This window comes from Ambystoma mexicanum, chromosome 7p (assembly GCF_040938575.1).
Source record: "Ambystoma mexicanum isolate Mex_15411 chromosome 7p, UKY_AmexF1_1, whole genome shotgun sequence".
NCBI lineage: Eukaryota > Metazoa > Chordata > Amphibia > Caudata > Ambystomatidae > Ambystoma > Ambystoma mexicanum.
This window is the reverse complement of record NC_090939.1, coordinates 265,461,202-265,487,659: the sequence shown is the minus strand read 5'-3', so window position 1 is coordinate 265,487,659 and position 26,458 is coordinate 265,461,202. Positions and strand designations below refer to the sequence as shown.

General features: G+C 45.5%; 1 long non-coding RNA gene across 1 annotated transcript in view; it reads left to right on the top strand.

The window, feature by feature from the left end:
* Positions 1 to 24,281, top strand: part of LOC138526028 (uncharacterized) — a 134,111-nt gene extending 109,830 nt beyond the window's left edge. Inside the window, exon 3 of the long non-coding RNA XR_011283465.1 lies at positions 24,164 to 24,281. This is a non-coding gene — a long non-coding RNA (uncharacterized lncRNA). The remainder of the gene's footprint in view (positions 1 to 24,163) is intronic.
* Positions 24,282 to 26,458: the final 2,177 nt, after the last annotated feature.

Genomic DNA, 26,458 nt, shown 5'->3' with positions numbered 1-26,458 from the left:
TCAAAAGAGGAGTAGGACTGAGTGGGTATGATAGTAGCAGGGACCCACTCGGGGAAGATCAGGGCAACTCCGCCACGGGCCGGTTAGGCCTGGGCTTAGAGAAGATCTTGTAACCCTCAGGGGGGGAGAGTATCAAAAATCGTGACAGAGCTGGCAGTGAACCACTTCTCAGTGAGAATGAGGCTGTCTAGGTCGAGGTCTACAAGGAGGTGGCAGATGTCAGAGAGTGTTTGACGGCAGAGCAAGAGTTGAGGGTAGCTAAGTGGAGCATGTTGCCACTTTTGAAGGTCTACCGATGAGGGGTACAGGAGTGTGGTCATCCCTTGGAGCTGGCAGAGGGGTGCCAGAAAGAGGAGTTGCAGGAGAGGGAAGAAAGTTGATGAGAGAAGGAAGACGCCTATCGGGAAGGAGGAGGTTGGGCTGAGATCCCTCGACCATGAAAGTGCCATTTAGGTAGACATTAATGATGACCCTAGAGGACAGGAAGGATGCCACTATTAATGGAAGAGGAAGAGAAAGGGGCGATCACAGTGACCATAAGAGGAATCCAATGGTCCAGCGAAGGAATGACTAAGAGGATGTTGGTGAAACTCTGCCTGGAAGAAGCGTTAACATAGGTGTCAGCGATGGGCAGGCCTGGATTGGAGACCAGGAGATCCTTAATGAACTTTACCTTCCAGATTTTGTCAGAGGGATAGGATAGGTGATAGAATAGCAATTAGAGAGAATAGGGGCGATTGAGAGCACCATTGAGGGAGAGTGCAGAGAAAAGCAAGTAGGGAGAGAGGACGGTACTGCAGAGCATGACACTAACTACAACCAAAAGCAGTGACACAATCTAGAGTCAAGTGTCCAGGAATGGATCAGAAAGCAGAAAGCATGACACCTGGAAGCGAGTTATCAAGACAGAGGGAAGAATCTGGATAGAGAGAAGAGCCTCTTTTTGAAACGGCAGCAAAGCAAGAACATACAGATTTGATTTTCCTAGAAAAAGAGGGAAAAGCCTCATTTTTAAACACAGCAGCAAATGCAAGAACACACAGATTCGACTTTCATAGAAAAAAAGGGAAAAGCGTAATTTTTAAACATAGCAGAAATGCAAGACCACCCAGATTCGACTTTCCTAGGAAAGAGGGAAAAGTCTAATTTCTAAACACAGCAGTAAATGAAGAACACACAGATTCAATTGTACTAGAAAAAAAAGGGAAAAGCGTAATTCTTAAACATAGCAGAACTGCAAGAAAACACAGATTCAATGCACTAGAAAAGAGGGAAAAGCCTAATTCTTTGAACAAAGCATCAAATGCAAGAAACACAGATTTGACTTTCCTAGATGGTGGAAAACCCTCACAGGCTAATTATGACAATTCACCAATGACAGATAAGGATAGCATACAACTGCCGAGTGCAGCAGACTGCAGAATTATATAATAGAAGTAATAAGAGAGGTGGGTCAGTTAAATATGGGGCAGTAGTAGCTGTTCCTCCTGCCTGCATGTTTCTTACTTTGTAATTTGCTGTTGTTTGACAGCTGCACTGCATGCTTACACACTTAACACCAGCAAACACCCTCTGGAGCTGCTACTGTGGGAGCTGCCCTTTGCCTTGGGGCCCTTAGCCGCAGGGGCTGAAACTGGCAGCAGGGCTGCTCTGAGTTCAACAGTTAAGTAGGGCCTAGTGCCCAGTCAGGGTTGGGGTGGCCAGAGAGAGGGTGCAGGAGGAGGAGCAAGGGGTGGGGAGGGAAGGGAAGGCAACTTAACAGGCTATGAGGTGGCAAGAATGGAATCACAGTTTGAAACAATTAAATGCGACAAGATCAGAGCAGAGTGCTCAGCCCCTACCGTGTGCTCTGGCCAGCAGATTGAAAGAGCTGCGCCAAGCACTTTGGCAGATATAAAACCAGCAACTTGGCAACAGGCCAGTGCCCAATCGGGGTCGGGGCGAGCAGAGGCAGGGTGCAGGAGGTGGAACAGGGGTTCGGGAGGGAAGGGAAAGCAACTCAACATGCCGTGAGGCGGCTAGAATGGAATCACACATTTAAACAATTAAATGCGGCAAGATGGAAAAAGATACAATTGCAGTAAGGACAAGAGCAGAGTGCTCAGCCCCTACCGTGTGCTCCACCTAGCCAAATGAAAGTGCTGCGCCGTGCACTTTGGTAGAGATAAAACCAGCAATGAGACAATGGGCCAGTGGTCAATTAGTGTCCATGGCAGGCAGAGGAAGGGTGCAGGAGGAGGAACAAGGGGTGGGGAGGGAAGGAAAGGCAACTGAACAGTCCGTGAGGCAGCTAGAATGCAATCACAGTATTAAAGAATTAAATGCGGCAAGATGGTAAAACAGATAATACTGCAGTAATTAGCCCCCTTCTGCTGTTTGCAATATTGGCCAGATTGTGTTGGTCTTATTTCCAGCCTCTCTTGGCTTGGGCAATGCTTACTATCATCAACTCTCAATAAAGTTGCCCCCACAGTTGGTTGGGTTTTCCAAAAACTCCCGCTTTTCCCTAGCTAGAATCACACAAATAGCTTGGGAACCACTTTCACTCTTATGCGATTGCTGCTTCTGTTGTTTTACAAATGTTCTGTTTTCAAAACCAGCATGTCGATTATTTTCATTCACACGCGATTGCAGCTTTGCACTCGTTCTGCTACTACGTGAGTGCCTCTCACTCGCACACCTGCAGTGGCCCCAGTGTCCTCTCTTTCCTCTAGCTTCTGTTTGGGCTGTCAACTCGAACCATGTGCCTTCTGCTTCTGACTGCGTCTGACTTCCGCTGCTCTTCACCAGCAGAGTCAGCTCCTTCTCTATGGCCTGCACCTGAGGGAGCCTTTTAAGCCTCTCAGTCCCCCTCAGGTGTGGGTCATCTCCACTAATGAACTGACCACTCCTGCAACATTGTGCCTCTTCAACCCTCTTCCTCGTCCCTGCACTTAGGGAAGTCTGGGACTTGAAGTCCCGATGGGAAAAATTAGGTTTTCGTTCTTCTATTGCTCTACTTTCAAACCACACTTTGTAACATTCTTTGAAGGAACTTAAAAGCAATTATTCTGCGCTGTTGTTATTCCCAACTTTCCTTTTACTGCCTCCTTGGCTGTATGGGAGGTTCTTAAATGTCCAAAACTTTAGAAGGACCTTGATTTCTCTCCAAGTCCAGGAGTGCACGAGTGGGTTCACCCCTATTTGTATGGATATCTTGTGGGCCAGCCAGAGGAAAATGAATACTGTGTCTCATCCCATGGATTCCTCTTCCCCACTGGCCCCTTTCTACACCCAGGTGATACTCCCGCAGAATGCCACCCCCAAGGTCAGGATCAGGAAGCTTCTGCCTTTCCCTGGCCACCTAGGAAGAGACTTTAGGCAGGGAAATAGTGGGGGATCCGTAGGATTCATCACAACTACCACACACATACTTCCCCAAAACACACACATTGCCCGTGCACTCATAATCTGTTCACCCCCCACAAACACCACTGACCCCCCCACACACACTAACCCCACACACGCTCCCCCATATCAACAGCACACATGCACTGTCCCATGCCAAGCACTGTGCCACCAGACACATCACCCACAAAGCCACTGTCCCACACCCACACTGCCCCCCACACACACTTCACACTGCACCCACACACTGCTGTACCTCCTCCACCCACACTGTCCATCAAAACACATTCCCCCAAACACAGCCCCACACACATACTGACACCCCACAACACATACATATTCCTGAAACGCCCACATACAGCACACACACACACACACCGTCCACTGTGAGATAGGAATGGTATCAAGAGAGACACAGACTCCATGATAATTGTTTCAAAACCTTTATTTTACTAAAGTTCTTGGGTTGGTGTAATGCCTAACTGGCCCCAACACTAAAGGGATGGTTCCCTTAACTGATGTATCTAAGGACTGTCGAAGTCTTGACGTCCAAAATTAAACTCTGTATGTGTCTAAACCTATGCTTGCCCTCACCCTTTAAGATAAATGTGTTAGGAAGCCTTATATAAAGTAAAGGGTAGTGGTTGAACAAAAATAGGAAACCAGGATTGGTTTCAGGTGGTCTTCTCACCAGATTGTAGGTTGGTCAGCTTCAAAAGGGTCGAGCTTACTCAAAAATAGGACCTTCATAGTTCAAACAATATCAATGTACTTAATGTCCTGGGGTTCCCTTCCCCAAGCTTCAGCTCTTTCAGTAACACAAAATACAAGTTCAGCTTTTAGGCCTCTCAGGGTTCCCTTCCCCAATCTTAGGCCCCTCTACCAAGTTTCAAATACAAGCTCAATTTGTCAGGATGTACCTTTCTTTCATATACAAGTTCATTACAGTTCCTTAGTAGCTGTAGCATCAGAGAATTTGAAACACTAGGTTCTTTTCTCCTTTCAAGCGTGACCACTCCAAGCTTTAATGCATCTCTGTTTTCTTGACTTTTTTCTCGTGCCCACTGGCACCTTTCTTTCCTTTTCCTGCGCTCTGGCACCTTCCTCACCTTCTTGTGCCCACTGGCACCTTCTTTAACCTTCTCTGTGCACACTTGCGCCTTTTTTGTCCTCTTTGTGCCCCCTGGCACCTTGTCCAGATGTCTTGTGCTCACCAGCACTCTTTTTCCACTCTACCTGGTCACTTGAAACCTTCGAATTGCTGGGGCCCTCTTTATTTTAAGTTATGATATGATAGTTTATTTATTTAGCCCCTATACACAATGGGCCTCATTACAACCTTGGTGCTAAGTGCACCAACTTTACCACCATGGTGTAAACTCTGTTTACACCATGGTGGATGGCGGATTTACCGCCCCATTCCAAGGTGAGTGGGGCGGTAAATCCCCATTTCCCATTTTCCCTTCCCCATTCCCATTTTTGCCCCATAGGGCATAATGGGAGTGGGGAAGGCGCTAATTACGCCGCCGTAAATTACGGCGGCGTAATTAGCACCATGGCAGGTTAGCGCCATGGATTTTAACGCCTGCTAAAAGCAGGCGTTAAAATCAGAATCAGGTGTTAAGGGTTAACGGTGGCGTTAACCCTTAACGCCTGAGTTGTAATGAGGCCCAATGTGTTTCAAAGCGCTTCAAGGCAAGGGAGGGAACAAGGGAAAATCTTACAGGCCACGAACAGTAAGGATGTGAAATTAACTATCGTACTCGGCCTGATGACATGATAGAGTAAGTGCATACAAGAATGTAAGGGGAGATGAAGAGGAGATATGAAAAGGGAGAAAGGGAGAGGAGGAGAGAACAGATTAAGCAGTCAAAAAGAGTGGAGAAGGAAGAGGGGAGAGCGAATACAATTTCAGAAGTCAGTAGTAACACATAATGTTGCAAGCCTGCATACAAGATGAATATGGGAACAGCATGATTCAGGGCCACCATGAGAAAGGGTGACGCAGTGTTAATCAATGAAGTCCATAAAAGGCAAATCCAACATTGGCCACAAGACGGTGATGGTGAAACCAGAATGTATCAGGACAGCCTCCTGCAGAAGTAGGCTGGAGGGGGTTAAGGGAGAGCAGGGTAGAAGAGTCAAGCAAAACAGGCGACACCTGTGTGCGAGAAGGGGGGCACAATGTAAAATCACGGGGGACCAGAGGGGTGGTGAGGGCCTTTGGGGACAAAGGGAGTAAACACAAGTTGGTGCATGCTTACCTGCTGTATGAGCAAGGGTTTGGCCCTGGATCCTCCTGGTTCGAACAGGTCCAAACAGTAATTGGCCTTTAATTCGGGCGCCTGGGTGAGAGACGCCCTTGATCTAAGAGTTAAGAGCAGGAAGGAAGAGGTAGGGCTAAAAAGGTGGGCGGTGCTTAGGTCAGGTGACCAAGATCCACTTGTTCCTGCTCTCCATCTGCAAAGGAAAAGAGGCTGGAGGGCTTCTTAAGTAGGGAAAAAAAGTGCCAACCAGGAAGGCACCAGATGGGCAGGGCTTGCTTAGTGGGGAAAAATAGCAGCAACCAGGAATTCACCAGATGGGCGGGGCTTAGGCCAGGTGACCAAGATCCACTTGCACCTGCTCCCCATCTGCAAATGAAAAGAGGCGGAGGGCTCCTTATATATGGAAAAAGAGCAGCAACCAGTGAGACACCCGGTGGGCCAGGCTTGCTAAGTGGGGAAAAAGAGCGGCAACCAGGAAGGCACCAGGCGGGCGGGGTTTAGACCAGGTGACCCAAATACACTTCCACCTTCTCCCCATTTGCAAATGAAAAGAGGCTGTAGGGCTCCTTAAGTAGGGAAAAAGAGTGGCAACTAGGAAGGCACCAGGTGGGCGGGGGAAAAAGAGCTGCAAACAGGAAGGCACCAGGTGGGCGGGGGGCTTAGGCCAGATGACCAAGATCCACTTGCACCTGCTCCCCATCTGCAAAGGAAAAAAGGCTGGAGGGCTCCTTAAGTAGGGAAAAATAGTGGCAACCAGGAAGGCACCAGTTAGAGCAGGGCTTTCTAAGTGGGAAAAAACAGCGTCAACCAGGAAGGCACCAGGTGGGCGGGGCTTAGGCCAGGTGACCAAGGTCCACTTGCACCTGCTCCCAATCTGCAAAGGAAAAGAGGCTGGAGGGCTCCTTGAGTAGGGAAAAAGAGCGGCAACCAGGAAGGAACCAGGGGGGCAGGGCTTAGGCCAGGTGACCAAGATTCACTTGCGCCTGTTCCCCATCTGCAAAGGAAAAGAGGCCGGAGGGCTCCTTAAGTAGGGAAAAAGAGCAGCAACCAGGAAGGCACCAGGTGGGCGGGGATTGCTAAGTGGAGAAAAAGAGCGGCAACCAGGAAGGCACCATGTGGCCTGGGCTTAGATCAGGTGACCAAGATCCACTTGCACCTGCACCCCATCTGCAAAGGAAAAGAGGCTGGAGGGCTTCTTAAGTAGGAAAAAAGAGTGGCAACCAGGAAGGCATGGGTGGGGCTTGCTAAGTGGGGAAAAAAAGCAGCAACCAGAAAGGCACCAGGTGGGTGGGGCTTGATCCAGGTGACCAAGATCCATTTGAACCTGCTCCCAATCTGCCAGTTCTTTCACTTCACAGCCCTTGTCTGCTCTGCTTTTCTGACTCTCTTATTTTCTCGTTATTTCTTCATTCCTCTTTCAGTCTAAGTAGCTTCACTGGTTTCTTTACATTTCTTTCCTCCTTCTGCTCTGTGCCACTTTATGCATTTTCTTTCGCCCACTCCGTCTTAATCAGCCGCATGCTCCCGAGTCTCTCTCTCACTTACTTTTAGAGACTCTCCTGGGCAGCAACGCGGGAGCGGTCCATTTGGGTTATGCGGGCCTGAGGTCAGGGTCTCACCACCTGCCCCTCACGTGTGACCGGCACAGGTCCCAAGGGAACGTGAAATGTCCTGACCACCAATAACCTGCAGGATGCTTTGTTCCGGCTGTTGGGAGACACAGCTCCCTTGCCACACTGCAGCCCCTCAGAAACACTGGGCAAGTGTCTCAGCACACCGTTCTCCTCTGGGCCATAGATGCTGCTGCTCTCTGCTCCGTGGCTTCTCTTATCCAAACACCGTCCCCAGCTTGCTCAAAAACTTGTTTAGAACCAAAACTTTTATAGTTGGGAAAGCAGTCAAGTGGAGTCAGGTGTATTGGTAAGTGCCTGACTCAAGCAATGGGACAGCTTAAGTTCATTCTATAGCCGGTTTCCTTTATATTCACCATGTTATTCCTATGGGAAACCTTCACTACTCCCGGTTGCCTCTTCCTCCTCCCAGTATTGGTTGAAAATGGGCAGGGCGTGATGGTATGGGTTTGGAAATACCCCATGAAAGCTGAGGGAAAGGGTTTTGAGCTGTAATGAGAAAATAGGGAATACCATGTCTCGCCCTTGGATGTTCTCCTCCCAATCCCTTGTGACCCTCTACTAACGTGATCCTCCCTCACTTGGCTACCCCCAGGGTCAGGATCCAAAAGCGATGGCCCTCCCCAAACCACCTGACTAGAGGATCCCTGGAGGTGTAGGTGGGAGAACACCATTAGGATTCTCACACCACATACACACAAAGTCCACAAATACACACACACTCATTGTTCACACACAAACACACATACACTGCCTGCCAACACACACTGCACACACCACACAGATGCACACACACAACAGTGTTGTGAGTACCTGGGAATTACAGAGAAATTCACAACAATGGTTTGCGTGCCGAGATATTTAAAGTCAATCCCTGGTGATGATACGAGTTCTTGGACATATGTGGCGGCGATCTGAATGACACCTGGCCTAGTATGATCATTGTTTGTCCTCCCTTTTTTCCCCCTCCCTTGCCTTGTCGCGCCTTGAAACACTTGTGCATATGCGCATTATAAATGCCATATCATATCTATAGCTGCCCAAAGGTGCGAGTAGCTGAGCTTATGATGGTAATACCTGACAAATGTGAATACAGTGGGTGCCAAACAAGGTAGTTAACCAAGGTCACCTCGCACCAGCCTCACAAAGGCTGAAACACTGAGCAGGACCAACCCACATGCCTTGCACAACGCACAAACCACCAAATAAGTCCAGCAGGACGGTGGCAACAACCCACGACTCACCACCAACATGAGTTCACCTCCCAACCAAGGAGGGCAGGCACCACCACCCTCAACCCCCCCAACAAGATCAACTACTACAGCATGGTGAATGCCCCTGCCATTTTCAATGACCCCACAAGCTGATAAAGGCCCCCGGTGGGTAGAATGGCTGGAGGACTTTAACAATTTCATTGCAGCAGCAGGTGAGGAGACATCCCCAAGATTGCGCAGTATGTTCCTCAATACAGCTGGCACCGAAGTAAAGACATTAATCAAAACCATCCTGGCAGCGGAGCACCCTGATTTCGCATCACTAATTACAGCCCTCAACAAAAGATTGGTCATAGAGCCCAACAGAGATTATGAGAGGTACATGTTTAATCAATGCACCCAACGAATAGATGAGACCGTGGACAAATTCATCACAAGGCTACAAATCAAAGGCGCACATTGCCAGCTCCATGCATTTTCCCTAGAAGAAGCTATCCGTCTATGAGTAATAGAAGGGTATCTCTCACCAACACTGAAAAAACAACTCCTCAAGAAACCCCTCACCATTGAAGAAGTCAGCGAGATGGTCAGAATCCTTAAAGGGTAGACAGACAAGGCGCGCAAATGATCAACAATACAACACCGAAACAGGACTGAGGAGACATGATAGCAGCAGTTCACACTAACACTGTATGAGGAGGAGATAGAATGCGACAATGCTATTGATGTGGAATGGCCTTTCCCCATGCAGGCACGTGCCCAGCACTCACCCAGAAATGCAGGAATTGTGCAAGAGCAGGATACTTCCAGTCAGTATGCAGAGAAGGCAGACCATTCCCCACGCCACGAGCATCCTCATTGCTGCAACACAGGCCATACCAGAGGAAAACAGAGAATCAAACATATCAAATGCGCCCGTACCAAAAAGGGCCAAGGAGGTACGTGAGAGTTGTTGAGGAACTATACCCGGAAGACGAACCTCAAGAACCCGAGACGCAAGACTTGAACCCACAAATTCATGATGAATACGACGGACCACCACTGTTCCATCAAAACCAATACACCATGCCACATACAGACAAAGCTATGAGAGTGAACACTATGACCTATACTCGCAAGATGAATTTGTAAACCTCATCATGGACAACAGAGAGGCAGAGGAAGCACCCAGAATTCCAGTGGACATTTGTGGTAAACAATTTTGCTTCCTCATTAACTCAGGGGCCACCGTAAACATTATGGGGGAAGGAGAATTTCAACAACTGCAATACAGACCAATGCTAACATGAACACCCTCCAGGATTTTTCAATGGGGAGCCGACATACCGATCCACAGCATAGGGACCTTTGAGTGACGGCTAATTCACTGCAACAAAGCAACGACAACACTGATCCATGTGATCCGGAGCCCAACAAAGGGGAGATGCCTGTTGTGGTACAAGACTGCCTCATGCCTAGGTTTGATTGACATTCACGTGCAGGAAGGCGACACCATACGCTCCACAACTCCCATGCCAGAAGTACAGGAACGCGTCTGCAGCATGGTATACAACCAATCACCAATTCTCACTGTCACGAAAGACACCATCATGAAGGAATTCTCACTTCTATGTCAAGGCCTAGGCAAAATGAAGGGTCCCCCTGTCAAATTACACATTGACTTGTCAGTCCGCCCCCGGTCCATCAACATCCACCCAGAGTTGGGTTTCATCTCCAAGCTGCCGTATCCAATGAACTCAACCAACTCTTGAAGGACGGTATAATTGAAAAGGCCACAGGCCCGACCCCGTGGGTCTCACCACTTGTAATCGTACCTAAGGAAGGGGGCCGCCTAAGACTATGGGCCTGATCATGACTTTGGCGTTAACACTTAAATCCGGTGGTAGCGCTATTACTGCTGGATTTAAGGGTCCGCCAAATCAGGACTTCGGTGGATTTCGCCCCAGCTCTGAGCTGGGGGGAAATCTGCCGAAAAGTCGTGCTATTACCGCCAGCGGGAAATCCGCCGGCGGTAAGAGCGCAAACATTTCCCATTGGGCTCAATGGGGAATGGGGCATTCCCGAATGGGCTCAATGGGGAATGGGGATTAACATTCCCGCCGAACTCGTGATCCGGCGCTATTAGCGCCGGGGAGTTCGGCGCTAGGGCTAATACCACCGCCGTTACCGCCAAAGTCGTGATCAGGTCCATTGTGGACATGAGGATGGCCAATACAGCCATCCAAAGAGAACGGCATCCCGGACCAAGAATTGAGGACATGTTAGATCAACTCAATAAGGATGTCCTCTTTTCAAAACTCAACCTCAACCAAGGCTACGAGAATAATCACTACGTTCGCCACCCATGACATACTCTTTCGTTACAAATGACTACATTTTGGTATCTCGTCGGCAGCTGAAATTGTCTACGCAGCCATCAGACGTCATCAGGCCTGTGAAAGGAACACTCGACTACAGCGACGACATCCTTGTATTCAGAAAGACACTTGAAGAACATGATATAGCCCTCCAAGCCGCCCGTGACACCATTCAAGAGGACTGACCCTTAACCTGGACAAATGCTGAAGGCATTACCCCTGACCCTGAGAAGGTCTCCACCATGTTCAACCTGCAAGAACCAGGACAGGTAGCGGATGTAAGATCATTCCTAGGGATGGCAGGGTATTGTGCCAGATATGTCCCTGACTTCACCACCATTTGCTGTTATAGCGTCTACTGCAAAAATAAGCCCCATTCCTGTGGTCCGATGAATGCCAATCGGCCTTGACACGATGAAGCATGCTCTGGCGGAAGCTCGAAGACTTGCCTATTTTGATCCGGACTGACATACAGAAATTGTGGTAGATGCAAGCCCAGTGGGGCTGGGTGCCATACTTGCACAGACCAGTGGGGCAGATGCCAACCAGAGACACATCGTGGCATATGCCAGCAGAGCACTGGCCCCACCTGAATCCGCGTACTCGCAGGCCGAAAAAGAGAGACTGGCGGCTGTCTGGGCCTGCGAAAATGTCCACAACTTTGTAATAGGGAAAAGTTCACCCTCATCACGGACCACCAGGCTCTGTTATCCCTCTTCGGGAACCCCAGGACGAAGATGCCCCTGAGGATCGAATGGTGGGGCATAAGACTACAGGAGTATGATTTCAAAATCGTTCACCAGCCGGGTGGCGAGAACAACCTGGCGGACTACCTATCGAGACACCCAGCTGGAAAGCCGGTCCCCAGACCAGGAGACAGTGAGTACATCAGGTATGTCACTTCCATCGCACTCTCCCCAGCTGTCTCACTTGAGGCCATAGCGGCGGCCTCAGCATCAGAAACGTCCATGGCCTTAGCAATAAGCCTCATGGAAAACAACAGGTGGAAGGACTTCCGCCGGACGGTACTCAGACATCCAGGTGCCTCCAAAGATGAGCTTGAAAAGCTAGCCAAAGTACACACTGAGCTGGCTGTTCAGGACAAGACGGTACTCCTGAGAGAGTGTCATCCCAGCGACCCTCCAATCAGACGTCATCAAGACAGCCCACGAGGGCCATCGAGGGGCTGACACCACCAAAAGGCAGCTCAGATGTCATATCTGGTTCCCGTTCTTGGATGCCATGGTTGACCGGTGGGTGAAAAACTGTGTAGCCTGTCAATTTGCTGCTAGAGCACAACCCCCAATTCCGCTCAAGACAATTCAGATCACAGGACACGCTTGGGAGCGAGTTGTGGTAGACTTCTATGGAGCTCTTGAAACAGGTGAATACCTGCTACTCTTCATTGAGGAGCATCTCAGATTCCCGATCGTAAAGAAGGTGAAATCCACAGCGTTCACCCATGTAGCTGCCATCTTTGACGAAGTCATAAGTGAATGCGGGATCCCGGACATCATCAAATCAGACAACGGACCACCTTTCAGTGGACACGAGTTTGGGGTATTTGCAAGACACATGGGGTTCAGTCCTCAAAAGATCATGCCGCGCTGGCCTCAAGCCAATGGGATGGCAGAAAGGTTCATGGCCTCAGTTAAGAAGACACTGCAAAGGGCCTGCATCAAAGGGTCAGATCCACATCAGGCGCTCTGCCGTCTGTTATGGGCTTACCGCAACACATCACATGAGGTCACCAACAGAACTCCGGCGGAAGTAATGATGAGGTGCCAGGTCTGCACCAGAGTTGTCAGAAACCCCACAAGCCAGCCTGAAGGAGATCGAGACGTCATCAAGAGAGATACCGAGCAGGAGAAGACAAGACTCAAAACAGATGAAGGGGGAGGAGCTCAACCAAAAGAATTCCACATAGGAGATGAAGTGTGTGTTCAACAAAACTTGAGCAGACAAACAGATTCCCAGTTTTCCCCAATGCCTCTCCAAGTGACGGCCATCAAAGGGATCAAGGTAACAGCAGCAAATGATGAGAAGGAGATAACCAGGAACAGCTCTCGTTTCAAACATGTCAACAGAGGAGAGGCCGAGAGACCCCTGCCTACTGAGCTGGACCCGGAGTATCACGATACTCGATATGAGCTGTGGATCCCCTCAGAGCCACTGCCTCTACGCTGGTTAGATCCACAGGACAACACCGATGATGGCACTACTCAAGAGCCACAAGGGTGTCCACAGAGAACCATCAGGAAGCCGCCCAGACTAGTAGAAGAATGTTAAATATAAACAGTGAGTTTACAATGTTAATCATTTGCAAGGACATTATCGCTGTCTCTTTAAGACAACACTCAAAAGTTAGTCACGTGGGTTAAGTGATGTGGAAGGAGGGAGGAGCACGGAAGGGAAAGGCAGTTTGAAAGTGTATGCGCAATAAAAAATACGTATTACACTATCCTGGTGTGTGTCCTTATTTGGATATGGTCTCCAAGGCCAACAGCAACGTTACACTGCGTATGCTTTGCAGGGATTCTGTCCTCAAAAATCACGTAGTTACTTTACAAAAATCTGTATCTCTTCTCTGAGATGATGTATACTATATCTGCGCCTAAACCTGTTATCAGTCTTGGAGTGTACTGGAGCATGGACAAACATACTATGCATCCAAAGACTGTGCAGACTCTGCAAGGTGCGGGTGGATGTAAGGGGTTATGGGCACTTTTGCTCCTCACCTAGAGTTTTCATACAAATCTGTTTTGGGCTACCATCTTTTCAGCCGAATCTCGGGTTATAGTGGCAGCAGCATTGCACATCTGGGAGCGGATTTTGCCGAAATTGCAGATGACATGAAAGGTGTAACATGAAACCAAAGTTTGTTTGATTTATATATTTTGTTTTTTTAATTAAATGTTTATGGTTTATATCTTAAACCTTATATTCAGTTGTTCAAATAAAATTCGAATTATAACATTATTTACATCATTTACAGTTATGATACATTAAAGATATCTTCGAAGTGTTCATTCTTCCACAGAGTATCCATCTGCAGATTGAGTGTCCAAAAATGTACTATGGTGGTAACCATTCGTCTATTGTTCCCAATCAGTATCTCGGACCAGCGTTCAGATTTTTCTAGCTCTGTGGGAGCACTGGAAAATTTTCGGCTGAATTCAACACGTTCATGGTTTAGAGCTTCACATTACATGACGATATGGTTGATGGTTTCTGTTGTCTCTTCTTTTTTGCAGAATCTGCACGATTTAATAATTTCTTTGTTGCGGCTTCTTTTCCCGATGATCTCCCGAGTTTAGAGCAAGTTTAGTCTAAGGGCCTCATTACGACCCAGGCGGTAAGTTACCGCCTGGTTCGTACCTTTACCACCATGGCGTAAACTACGTTTACGCCATGGTGGTTGGCGGACTTACCGCCCCATTCCGAGGTTGGCGGGGCGGTAAGTCCCCAATCCCCATTTACCCTTCCCCATTCTCATTTTTGCCCCATAGGGCATAATGGGAGTGGGGAAGGCGTTAATTACGCCACCGTAAATTACGGTGGCGTAATTAACAAGGTCCCTTAGCGCCATGGATTTTAACACCTGCTAAAAGCAGGTGTTAAATCCTCCATGGCGCTAAGGGACCTCGGAATCAGGCGGTAAGGGTCGGCGCTGTTTACGCCGCCGTAAACCCCTTACCGCCTGAGTCGTAATGAGGCCCTAAGTCTTAGGAATGTATCTCTGATTTGGCGATTGGGGAAGAGACTGAGATAGTGAGGTAGTTCATTCAGTGATTGTGCTTCGCCATCGCATCTTAAAGTTAATTTATAAAGATTCTTCCTATTTTGGGTGTCAATCCAATCAGTTCTCGCAAGTTGTTTTCTCGCTTTTTGTGGCCTGTTTAGTAGCATTTCCATGGTTATCTCTTTTTCAATGTATATTTTCGTAGTGGCGTCTTTCCATGTACTCCATACGGTATCATTTGCATGTAGGTCCATTGTTCTCAGGATATCGAGCGCTGGTATGGATTCTCCGTTGTTGAGTTTGCGAAAGAGATCCAAAGATTTCCAGATTTCCACATGACCATTGAACGCAACGACTATAGACGTAGTTTGTATCTTATCGTTGGCGTAGGTGTTTATTGAGGTAGCGCTAACACTTTCCTCCAATAGATTGCCTCTATTTGCTGCCATCTGGCTACATCTATGTTTATTAGTGTTTCTCCGCCATATGTTAGAATTGGCGTTACTTTTTGTCCGTAGAAAGTCACAGTAGGTTTAACAGAGAATTTGCCATATTTATGGTGAATGCTCACACCTTGCCTTGCCAGGGATTTGGCCTTGGATTTTAAATGTATCAACCAACTTTGTTCAGTTTCGGATTGATTGATCCATATGCCTAAATATTTATACGTGTGGAATTGCTCAAGTTTTTCTTCTTTTATGTAAAAGACTGGTTGCTTCTTTCTTTGTGACTGGAGCCTTAAAGTCATGATTTTGGCTTTAGTTACATTGATGGCTAATTCATTCTTGTCCATGTATCCTTGCATTCTGTTCAATACAGTTTGTAATCCCAATGGTGTTTTTTCGCTAAGATGATAATATCGTCAGCATACATTAGCGACAAAATGGTGGTGGCATTGAGTTTAGGAGGGTTATTTTGTGGAGTGTAAATACTTGCTTCGAAATCAGAAGTATAAAGATTATATAGGGCCGTAGCCAGAGGGCAGCCTTGTTTTAATGCATTCCATGTCAATATAGGCTTGGTGACCAGCCCATCAGAAGTCATTTTCACTTGTAGCATGGTGTTGGAGTATAATAATTTTATAGCTTCTAGGATGTCGTGGGGGCAGCCCCATTTCTCTAGCTTCTCCCATAGTATCCTCCTGTTGGTCTTGTTGAATGCAAAGTGTAGGTCTACATAAGCCGCATACCCCCCTACCTGCCTCAACGCATATCCATGCCTACCCCCTCTAGGCCGTCCAGACTGGCCTACACTTACCGGATCTCCATGCTCAAAACCCATAGAGTGCCTGCAGGTAGCTACAGCTTCCCAGCCATGGCTGCAACACACTGGAACGCCCTACCTACGCACCTCAGGAGCATTGACTCTCACCTAGCCTTCTGCAAAGCCATCAAAACCTAGGCTATTTGTTTGATTGGTTAACATCAGTGCACACTGAACTTCACCTAACTGTATTGTATTTAGCATCTGAGCACCTCTGATCCACCACTTTGTAACCAAGTAACCACATTGTAACCGTAATCTTCACCATGTATATTTCCTCTTCGTAACTAAGCAATTACAGTCTGTAGCCGCAATCTTGACTAAGCACACTTCCTGTAAAAACGCCTCAATGCCTTTGGGCTGTAGTGCAATATACACATGTAAAAAATAAATAAAATTAAATGTATCTGAATTTTGGACTTGGTCGATTCATGCTTCAGCATATTCATGATTATTAAATTTACATTGGTCCCAACATTTCGAGTGAATCCAGTTTGCCTCACCGCTTGGAGGTTTTGCTTGTTTGGACCATCCATGAAGTTTATTTAACATTACATTTGCAAACATTTTCCCCAGAGGGTCGAGTAGGGCCGGAGGGCAATCATTTTAGGGTTCTTTTGTTGAACCCTGTTTGTAAATTGGAACTAGGGTTGCCAATTGCTATGATTCTGGGATAGTGTTGGTACAATTGATTAATTTGAAAATCGTCGTACAGAAATCGGGGTATCCAGGCATTGTTTGAAAAACATAGTTTCGAATGACAAAAGTTTTCAAAAAATGCATCAAAAAAAGCATTTTATTTATAGGTAAAGGTTTTTTTGTTTTTTTTACCAAAAGGGGTGTTATGGGGTACAATAATAGGTTGATGTGGACCCCCCCATTACATATTTATTTTTCAAAAAATGCATTTTTATTCGAAACTTTGCCATTCGAAACTATGGCATTCGAAACTATCACTAGGAACCGAAATCGGACCATGCTTCTGGGTTCTTTGTTATGACAGCATTCGAAAGGCCACCAGGTCCAGTAGCTCTCGAAACGTTAAGTTTCCGAATTATATCTGTTATCTCTGTCGGTTCCCATGTTATGGTCCATCTCTTTCGATTTAGTGGAACGGCCGTTTTCCTTGGTTATTTGTGTTTCCTTATACAGAGCTTAAAAATATGTCACACATGTCTGTTCTTGTACATCAACTATCATGTGGTCTTTTCGCTTAGGGTCTGATTTTAATAATTCCCATAGCATCCAAGTGTTGTGAGATTTTGATGCGCCAGGCATGGTTTCAGCATTTTCCTGGTCTTGCATCATTTTCGCTGCTCTTAGCCAATTTTTATATTTTTGTTTGGCAGCTCTTATCTTGGTCTTCTTTATTTCAATGGGATAAAATGTTCCCTTCTTCAGTTTTTTCATTTCTCGCTTTTTATCTGCTATGGCTTTGTTGTAGACATAGATGGGTTGGATTTTTAAAAGTCGATTGGAGGTAGTGGTTAGCTTGAATCGATCCAGGAGGCATCCATAGTTCATTTTCCTGCTATCTTCCATTTTTGTGTTTTTAAAGGCTTCCGGTAAGGCGGCCACTTCATTCTGTGATATTCTGAGGCGATTTATGCTAGCAGTCAATCCCAGAGGGGGTATGTTTATTCTCTCTGGGCTAGCTCCCATTATCTGCTATGTCTGCATCAAGATGAAGTGGTCACTATTCTGTGAATAAGTGTTACTAGAATCAATAGTGTTTTCGTTTATACCATTAGAGCAGTAGATATAATCGATGATGGATACATTCTTTCCTCCTGACCGTGTAGGTGTCAGAGAGTTTGTGTTGGAATCTAATGAATCCAATCGATCAAATTTCCTGTCGAGCATCTCTGCCGACCATCTCCGTGCAAGATGTTCGAGCCTGTGCTCTTCGATTGGTTTCCCGGTCTGAGTAAATAAATGAAATTTGAAATCACCACATATAATAAATTCCGCATTTGTATATTTCATTGTGATTTTATCGATGTCTGATAGCAAAGAGTCAATAACTGTTTTGTCCTCTGTCTTTCTTGGATTCCAATATATGTTCAAGATACTAATATAGAGCTTTGTGCATTGTGGGTGGACTTTATCATCGTGTTTCTTGATTGTTTGATGATATATCAGAATCGTGTTCATTGCCCAATGTTCTATATTGTAAGATTCTATTACTTCGAATGGAGAGTCATGTTTGATCAACGTTAATAATTCTGCTGAGGGTCGACCTTTATCTTTGGTAATTGCAGGGTTCATGTGAGTCATGTATCCTTCGCAAATGGGAGCCACTGATATCCATGTCTCTTGGAAGGACAAAATATGTGCTTTGTTCAGATCCGATCTTTCTTGTTGAAATAAATGAGTATGTCCCTGTATATTCCACGAACATATCCTAGCTGTTTGGATAATGTTATTGTTTCGAGTCATTGATATTTGCGAGCTCTGCTTCTCCTCTCAGTGTTTCGGATCTAGTATCTCGCTAAAATGGAGATCTCATAATTTTGGATTGGTAAGAGGTTTGCCGATGGTGTCTTCTATGGCTGTCTGTATTCATATATTGGTGTTCTTTTTGGAGATCACAGGTTCGAATACCTTCGCAGCTGCTGATATCTGAATATATGGTGTAGTTGCTTTGGATTGTCCGGTTCTGTATTTCAATCTGGTTTTTAGCTTCTATGTCTTCGATGGTTAATTCAAATCCAAGTAGTCTCATCTCTTGCGAGCATGATTCAATCAGACTCAAAGGGCCTCATTCCGAGATTGGGGGTAGCCATGGCGCTATTTGCGCCATGGCTGCCTCCAATAATGGGTCCGGCACAGGTGGTGTTCAATGGGGACTTACCGGTGTAGTCCGACCCTGGCGGGACCGATAAGTCCCAATTGAACAAACCATTCCCCATTCGCATTTGAGCCCCAATAGGGCTCATTGGGAATGGCGTAGGGTGCTAATAACGGGCTCGCTATTAGCACCCTGGTCCCTTAGCGGGACCCGTAAGGGACGTGTGGTCGGACCACACGTTCCTTACGGTCCCTGCCAAGGGACCTTGGAATAGGGTGGTAAGGGATCCTTTACCGCCCACCTTGTAATGACCCCTAAAGTGTCATATGTGTAACAGTCAATCCAGACTTTGTCTAGAATCTCTGTATCTATGAATTCAATTAGTTCAAGGTCTTTGGTTGACATGTTATTAAATTTGGGAATTGTTTGTAGCAGACGCAACGTGTTTGTTCTATTGAAGGTCAATTTTCCATCTCGGTTGATTTTCCTTTCTAGTTTCTACCTATTTCTTTTGATCTTTTGGTGTGGGTCTAGAGAAATTGGTGGCTTTGGAAGTGCTTCTTGTTTGTGGGTTTTGTTCTTGGTTGATTTCCTCGTTTGCTTGTTTGTTTATTTATTTATAATGCGCTCCAGACTAGGGATGTAACGGTATTAAGGTATACCGTTAAAGATACCGTGAACCACTCAATTAAACAATAATAACCGTCACATTGTTTATACCGGTATACCGTTTAAACCGTTAAGTGTGCTTTTCAATCTGATTTGGAAAGGCTGCAGTAAGCAAGTTCTGCGCAGTCTTGGTCTTGCACTGTTGGATGTGCCATCTGCAAAGTAGTTTCAGTTGGAGCAGTTTTTAATGCCCTTCCATAAACCACACGTGCCTGACACAAAATCAATATGTTAGCAATAGGAAGAATAAATACAGTGCCAAGAAGGAAAAGGGTTTACTTTGGGTTGGCGGCTTTGGGGTTTATATATTTATAATGGATAATGTTTGCTAAACATATGACAATGGAGGATTTCCCTGGTTCTATCATTGAATTTACATATAATAAGTCACACTGTGAAATTCACTACTCTGTGGGTATTCCCTACTGTCATACCAAAGGGTAACATGTTGGCCCGCAAGTAAACTAAAGGCTGTAACGTAAAGAGAGCGTGCGCGCGTTTGTGTGTGTGTGTGTGTGTGTGTGTGTGTGTGTGTGTGTGTATGCACACAAGCTTATACTACCATCATCCTCCATTGATCTTTGGCATGCAGGTTATAAAGATGGCAACATTTTCATCTTCCCCAGTAGCCAGTGGGGGAGCTAAAAGCCTAAATGACCACTTAAGAAAAGCTATCAGTTTACTTTCCCAGTTGCAGCAGGCCCACCTCCCCCTCCTCCTCTCCACATGTGTGTTTGTGTTTGGTGGAAGCAAGGGGTGGCATTTCAGTGGAAAGTATGTTGAAAACCCCAATTCTGGCTCTGTGTGCCTGGTTTTGTTTGTGATGATAAATCTGACAATTTGTGACCTTTTAGAAAATATTTGTTAAGATTAGTTAACTCCGCCTGCTATACCGCGATAACCATGATATACCGTCATTTGGCAAGAAGTTTATCGTACCGTTATAAAACTAATACCGTGACACCCCTACTCCAGACCCATGGGTTACCGGGCGCAGCAGAAAGTATATGCGAGACTTACAATGTTACATGAATAAATTTACAATATTACAATATTACATGAATGTACAATTGCATACTTACAATCTATTTAGAGAGATTACCAGGAGAAACTATATAATGTACAGGAGTATACATACAGTGTTAGCAGTTATAAACATAAAGGGGGTAGCTAATAACTATGTACATTGAATAGGGCTGAGCGTGCGAGGGGGTCGTTACAGGTGTCTAAGCATTGTTAGCGTTAATGTGCTTAATGAAGTTCCTTCTGAAGTGTGAGAAAGGTTGGTCTACTCTTAGGTTGCGTGGCAGAGCGTTCCACAAGTTAGCAGCTCTCACAGGGAAGCTAGTGCCACCGATTTTGGCAAGTCTAAATCTGGGTACTACCAGGCAGTTATAGTTGGCAAGTCTCATAGGTCTGTCTATTGGATGTTTTTCTTTTTATTTTGTCTGTCAGGTAACTAGGAGCAGCAGTATTAAGAGCCTTATAGGTCAAGGAGATCATTTTTAGGTGGATTTTGTTATCAGTGGAGAGCCATTTGTGTTGCCGCCTAATAGAGGAGATATGCTCCTTCTTCTTTATGCCAAGTGCAGCTCTGAGAGCATTGTTTTGTAAAGTTTGGAGTCTTTGGGTAGTGACTTTGTTGGCACCACTATAGAGGGCATTACAATAGTCGAGTCGGGAAAGTATTAAGGCTCTCGCCAGGATCAGACAACTAGTATTGGATAGGAAGGGCTTGCCTGCTCTTATCAATGTACAGGTGTAAGCAGTGGTGGAAGATAGGGAGTTGACCTGTTTGGTGAAAGACATGGTAGAATCAAGGTAAAAACCAAGTGTTTTTACTTCCCTCGAGACTTTGATAACATTTCCATCTATGGTGAAAAATGAGTAGTCCGGGCCCAATTTGTTGATGTTGGCTTGTGTACCCAGAATAATCAACTCTGTTTTATCATCATTCAGGCAGAGACCATGAGTAGCCATCCATGCCTGAATGATAAGATACACTCTATTCACCAACACCCTGTCCCTGCTATGATCCCCAGAAAGCGGGAGGAGAATCTGTGTATCATCTGCATAGTTAGTGTAGATGATACCTAGATTGTCCAGATCATCGAACAGAGGTTTGGTGAAAATATTGTATAAAGTCGGGGAAACGCAGGATCCCTGAGGGACTCCACATGTGATGGGTATAGGGTCTGCTGCTGCCGATGGGGAAAAAACTCTCATAGTTCTCTCACTCAGAAAGGATTCTATCCATCTGATGGCTTGGGTGGAGAAGTGAGCGGCAGAATCCAAATGTCTGCAGAGGACCTTGTGGTCCACAAGGTCGAATGCAGCTGAGAGATCTAGTAGGAGGAGGAGAGCTGTCTTGCCTTGATCTCTCAGTTCGTCTATTTGGGTCTTTAAATCGATAAGGGTTGTTTCCGTTCCATGTAGTGGGCGGAAGCCAGATTGTCTAGTTCCTAGTAGCTTATGCAATGCAAAGTGTTTTTGAATCTGTGTATAGGCCACTTTGTCCAGGATCTTCAAAAGAAATGGAACTGTAGTAATTGGACGGTAATTAGTGGGGATAAGAGGGTCTAGCAATGAGCGATGGGAGCACACAAGATTGTTTTAAGTTAGCAGGGATGATGCCTGTGGAGAAGGATGCGTTGACAAGTTTGGAGATAAACGGTGATAAATCTCTGGCAGTGTCTTTTATGAACCGTGCTGGGCAGATGTCACCTTTGCAGTTAGATGGTTTGAGGGTGAGGATGATTTTCTCTACCTCTAGTGTGGTGGTTTTGGTGAAGGAGAATTTGCTAGACTGGGGATTGTGGGTGGCATTAGGTGGTGGAGGGTATGTTGACTCGCCTCAAGGTAGATTTTGTTTTGTCTAAATGGGGTTATATCATTATTGTAATAGCTTAGCTCAGTGTCTGAAATCACATCGTATTGTTGATCTTCTAGTTCTTCACAGTGGTCCAATATTATCATTGATGAAACGTTTATCAGTTGATCTCCTTGTGTTTGTGATTTATCTTTATCATTCTCTTCATTCCCGTCTACCGAATGCTGATATTTGCTGCTTCTTCTTGAGCTGCTTCATGCTGATCTACTGTTTCTGCTTGCAAAACCAGCTTATGTTGTTTTATCAGTGGCATTTGTTTCTCTTGTTTGGGTGTATTTAAGGTTCGAGTAAGATTTCTGAGGAATGCCCTTGATCACTTTTGTTTTTTTTTGTTGATGTTTTACTGAACTGTTGTCTTGTATTTTTTTTTCCCTTTCTCAATTTGATTGTCCGTATTGGGTCTACAATCTGGAATAAGAATTGGTTCTTTTTCCAGGGTGTTAGATGTTAGATCTATCAGCAGACCCTCTATTGTGGCTGTCTCACTTTTTGATCGTGAACTTGCTCCAGATGTGGGGTCATCGTTCTTGTGTGCTCTCCCCAGTTTGTGTCCCCATGCCATGGTGTAAAGATGTGGGTTTCATATGTCCTTCATGTTTCGATGATGTTTTTTGTTGATATATCCTCATCATTGCAATTAGTGCTTCAGTTATTTGAGTTTTATCTTCTCTGTTTTGTCTTGCCATATCAGCAAGCCTCTGTTGCCAATTGTGACTAATTTCGGCCTCTCTGTCGAGGCGGATCTGTATTTTATCCATTAACTGATCACATGTGTTTTGCTTTGCATAAATAGACGCAAGCAGCGTGGCGTTGTCTCTTGCCGTCTTTGTATTTATTTCTTGCAGTTTCATATATGGAATCATCGTTTGTGTTGTAACTGTTATCAGCATATTCTGTAAGTCGACCATTGTTGTCGGGATGGTCTCTTGATGGATATGATCATTTGTTAGGTTTGTGCAGCAAACCGGATTTTTGGATTGAGACTTTGTGATTTTATGCAAGGATTCGTCCACGCCCTCCTTGTTCGTCATCTTTGCATTTACCATCCAAGGTTCTTGTGTGGTTTTATCAGCATCTTTTCTAGTTTCTTTCGCCTGTTTATTCTTTCTGGATGTTTCTTGCAACTCCATTAAGGCCTCAATCTCAGTAAAGGTCTAAAGATAGGCGAGCAAGGCGTCTTTGGTGGAAGTTTGGCTGTCGGATCATTGCGTTCCGATCTTGCATGTCTTTCGTAATGTTTTTTACATTGTTCTTTTGCCCGATGTGCTTTTTCTTTTTGTGTCAGTAACACTGGGGTACTAACATTTAGATATTCTTGACCATATTTTTGTTGGTTCGTGAATGTTTTAAGATGTGGCATCATGTTTCTTTCAATAGGCCTTGAATTATTTCTGTGTTTGGGTCGAACATCAGGTGTGTCCAATTTTGTTGGTTTGCTTTCTATCTCAGTTCATTTTGTATTGGTGATCTTATTTTGGTCATCAGTGTTAATTTCTTGCAATTCCATATTTAGTTTCTGTGTTACCATGTTATGTCTCAGCAAGGCTTCTGCTGTATCGTTTTTAGTTCTGTCAGTTTGTTTCCTTTTGGCAATCACCCGCGTCATGATGTTTTCGGTATTCATTACCTCTGATCGTTTCATCGTGGTTGTCTCCCTTGGTGGGTGATGCTTGTTTCTTTATGTCATTTGGTTTCAGCATTTCGTGTACGGGTTGCAAAGGAGGGGATCAATAAATGTTTCCTTCCTTATTACTCTCTATTGATTAAGTTTCTTGTATATCTTGAAGAGTCTTCACTCCCAGTTCTATTTCTGTCAGCTCTCTCATTGTTTTAGTTCTTTGTCGCGTGTGGGGTCGGAGTGGGAGTGGCTTTGCATAATTCTCATGTAATAATGTACGTTCAAGGGAGGTCACTGTTAATGTTTACTTTCCAGTGGATTTCTTGTTCCCTAGGCAACACGCTTGTATGTTGCAGTTTGTGGTTTTCCTTTTATCAACCTTATCTCAATGTGCGCACGCCCGAAGCCTCAGACAGACGAGTCAAGAAACCGGGGATGTACGCAGCACTCCAGCGTCAGCGCTTCCGTAAGGTAAGTTTGTGACGTTCCTTTGAGTGTTTTCCATACTATTCTGAGCAAGTGGAGGTAGCCAGGCAGGCAGCACAGTCTGACAGTCACCCTCTTATTAATTCACCCTTATTTCGTGGACGATTGATCGACTTGTGCAGGTCAATGATCAAGATCCACAGTCCCCACAGAGTTAAAACGAGGGTATTGGTTTATATGTGTATGTAGCAAGTCTTTGCCAAATAATATCAATATGTAGATGAAAACAGGGAGCGCGATAGAGGATGGCAGCGCTTCTTACCTTGATTGCAACGTGTCTCATATACATGCGGGCAGAAGACCAGCCTGTCTACCGCTGCCCATGCGGACTCTGGCATACTCTCCACACCCTGCTTTCACACTCCTGTTTGCTCCTCCCAGCAAACAGTAGCCAGCAACAACAGACTGGCAGACAGGACTCTCGCAGAATCTCCACACTCTGCTTTCACACTCTGCGGCCATTTATATTATATATAAATTTATATTATGTTTTATTTCTTCACAGATATTTCAGAGGTTGCACAGTGATTGTTCACTGCTATGTATACTTTATGTGGCTCTGATTATTTAAAGTGTTTGTGTTATTACATGTGTGTATTTATGTAAGTCCTGGATGGCCTTCAAATCCTTGGCCTTGAATGACAACAAGACTATGTTGTTTATCGTAGGATCAAGTCCATGTATAAAAAAGCTGGAGCCCCAGTAGAGGTAGCCGACTTTATCATTCCAGTTGCCTCCTTCGTCGATAGGGCCATTTGGGGGATGGGTATTAAGGAGCATTTATCAGAGGCAAGAATTTCTCTTCACTGGGTGCGGAAAATCCCACACAAAATCCTCACGCTGACCCACTAGTGTTGGTCCGGTAATGCTCCATGCTGTTTATCGGAGCAACTAAAAGATGTCCCAAATAAGATACTACTACGCTCTAATGATGTCAACAAGCTTTTTCGGCTGCACTGTAAATTGAAGAGATTCAGAGGCACAAGTTTCAATGCTTGAGGGCCGAGCATTTGGAATAAGCTTTCCTCCGAACTTCATGTGATCTCCTGCGTGGCCCAATTTAAGAAAGTGGTGAAAACATTCCTCTTTAACTCAGAGATATGAGAGACCCTATAGTCCTCAACCTCCCTTTTTCATTGTATGTGCTTGGATTTTGGCTCTACAGGTCCTACGTGCTTCTGTTGTTGTCTTAAGTGTTTTATGTGCTCACAGAGGCCTGTGAGCGTGTGGCACATAACAAGCAATAAATAATAATAATAAAAGCCTGAGGGCTGTCCCTGGTGTTTTGGACCCTGAAGACCGAGTTAAAGACCTGAGCATAGCAAGGGCATATAACAAGGTTTACGGAGACATAACTAACAGTATGGACCAAGGGTGGGGTCCATAAAGATATTATAGTGCGTGTCCAGTCACCAAGTATGGGGGTTAGTGCTGTTTTAGATTAATCCGCATGAGCAGGTGTGGGACATTGGTTGCAGCTTATCCTTCTTTTTGGCAATCGTCCTGGGGAAATCTATGGAATTAGCTGCAGCTCTCTCACATGTCACCAATGACCAAGGTCCAACTAGGTCTGTGAGTGGGAAGCACTGGGTAGGAACTGAGAGCTGAGGGCCCGGGGACCTGGCTGACGTTGTGAGTGGCAGAGGGCACTGGCAGTACATGTTAGTGAGCCTTGGGGAGAGTGCTGATTTTTTGTTTGGGGAAGTCACAGCAGGGAGTGTGTGTGCAGATTAAATAAGAATTTCTGGACTATGCCTACTGGTGTAGACTGAAGATGTCCAATGGGCATTAGCCAGTTTAAAGTTCCGAGAAGTATAATTGAAATGTTACGAATCTACACGTATTGCATCTGCAATAAAACTCACACTGGGAAATCCCGCTGAGTTGACCAAATCAGTGTCCCATAATGAAAAAAAATGTGTTCTAACTATTTGGAGTCATCGGAAGTCCACTGTTCTCCAGTTGATCCATGTTCAGCCACAACCTTTAAGGTGTTTATTAGTACCTCATGTCTTTGTCATAAAGTGTGTTTCCTGGATCTCTAAGTCAAGCAGTAATAGTGCCTGGAGAATAAGGAAACCTGGAATGACCTGTAGAGGAGTAGACATGCACATCTGCTGGAGATCCTACACCCCTACTTCCC